Source organism: Humulus lupulus, chromosome 7 (assembly GCF_963169125.1).
Source record: "Humulus lupulus chromosome 7, drHumLupu1.1, whole genome shotgun sequence".
Lineage (NCBI taxonomy): Eukaryota > Viridiplantae > Streptophyta > Magnoliopsida > Rosales > Cannabaceae > Humulus > Humulus lupulus.
This window is the reverse complement of record NC_084799.1, coordinates 159,072,981-159,075,282: the sequence shown is the minus strand read 5'-3', so window position 1 is coordinate 159,075,282 and position 2,302 is coordinate 159,072,981.

The window sequence follows — 2,302 nt, the reverse complement described above, 5'->3', positions numbered from 1 at the left end:
TGGTCGAGGTAGGGGGAGAGCAGCAATGAATGCAGCACAGCCCGAACCGCCACAAGGATGGGAGGAACGTTTTGCGAGAATGGAAGAGACCATTCAAAGACAGAACGCAGAGATCAATCAACTGAGGCAGCAAGCTGGGCCACCTGTAAGGTCTGAAGCACCAATGGTTAGTCATCCACCTGCAATCGTAGGGTTACCGGTTGCGAAGAATCGTATGGAGCCTTTGTTTGAAAGGTTTCGAAAGCAACACCCGCCAGTGTTTGAAGGCAGCATCGATCCAGTCCAGGCAGAGGAGTGGATCAGTGGGATGGAGAGGATCTTGAACATGATGGGAGTTCAAGGCAATAAATGAGTGGTGTGCGCATCTTTTATGCTGAGAAAAGATGCTCGGATTTGGTGGGAGGTGGTGGAGCAATCACGGGATGTTAACACTATGGATTGGGACAGATTCAAACGGGTGTTTAATGATAAATACTACAACTCAGCAGTGTTAGCAGCAAAAATGGATGAATTTACCAAGCTGACTCAAGGTAATTTCTCGGTGACAGAATATGCACAGAAGTTCGATCGGTTGGCGAAGTTTGCCAAGGATCTTGTACCTACTGACAAGGTACGAGCGGACTGGTTTGTGAGAGGTCTAAAACCAATGATAGCTCGGGATGTGTAGATTTTTTCTAGAGGTGCTTTCACCTATGCTGAAGTGGTGGAAATGGCTCTTACGGCTGAAAGAAGCGAAGAGAGAATCTGGAAAGATAATGCTACTAGAAGAGATGCTAAGAAGAGTGGGGCAGCCACCTCCAATGACAATAGGAAAAGGGGACAGGACCAGCCAAGCCAAGCCAGAAATGATAAACGACCCAAGCCCAACAATGACAACCGTCCTGGTGGAAATGGTGGCAGAAACATTCCACCTTGCCCTAAGTGCACAAAACGCCATTTTGGTGAGTGCAGAGATGGAGTTTGCTACAAATGTGGGAAGGAAGGTCACGTGAAGCGCAATTGTCCGACATGGGAACAATCTGGCAATAAGGAAGAACAGAAGAAGGATGACAAGTACGTCCCAGCCAGAGTCTTCACCATCACCCAAGCTGAAGCTGAGGCAAGTCCTTCCGTCGTAACAGGTCAGATCCCTATGGCCAATATCACATGTAAAATTTTATTTGATTCTGGTGCATCACACTCTTTTATTTCTAGTAGAACTGTAAATGTTGTAAATGCACCTAGTGAATTATTTAATGTGGGGTTTGGGACTATGTTACCTTCTGGGGAAATTGTAATATTTAACAATTGGGTTAAAGCTGTACCTTTATGGATAGATGGGAGGGAATTGTATGTAGAACTGATTGTATTAGATTTGTCTGATTTTGATGTAATTCTGGGGATGGATTTTCTTTCCAAATACAGAGCATCTATTGACTGCAAACGCAAGAAAGTGGTATTTGCACCGGAAGGCGGAGATCTGTTTAAGTTCGAAGGCATACGCAAGAAAGCTAGAGAAATGTTGCAACACGAATGTTTGGGGTGTCTCGTGAACATGGTCAATGAAACCGAAGAGATAGAAAGGAGACCTGAAGAGACAAGAGTTGTAGCTGAGTTCCTCGGTGTTTTTCCAGAAGAATTGCTAGGTTTACCTCCGCACAGGGAGATAGAATTTGTAATTGATTTGATGCCCGGGACAATGCCTGTATCTCGAGCACCATACAGAATGGCACCAGCAGAATTGAAAGAGCTCAAAACTCAATTAGAGGAATTACTTAAGCTGGGGTTCATCAAACCGAGCTATTCTCCATGGGGCGCACCAGTGCTTTTTGTCAAGAAGAAAGACGGGTCTATGAGGATGTGTATTGATTATCGGGAGCTGAATAAGGTCACAATAAAGAACAGATATCCTTTGCCGAGAATCGATGATCTGTTTGACCAGCTTCAGGGGACCAAGGTGTTTTCAAAAATCGATCTTCGGTTGGGATACCATCAATTGAGGATCAAGAATGATGATATACCAAAGACAGCCTTCAGAACCAGGCACGGGCATTACGAATTTCTGATGATGTCGTTTGGACTCACAAATGCCCCAGCAGCTTTTATGGACCTCATGAATAGGGTTTTCAAGGAGTACTTGGATCAGTTTGTCACTGTGTTCATAGATGATATATTGGTCTACTCCAAGACAAAAGAAGAACATGAGGATCATTTACGTCTAACCTTGCAACGATTAAGACAGCATCAACTATATGCCAAATACAAGAAGTGTGAGTTCTGGTTATCTGAGGTTGGTTTTCTAGGTCATATTGTCACCGATGGA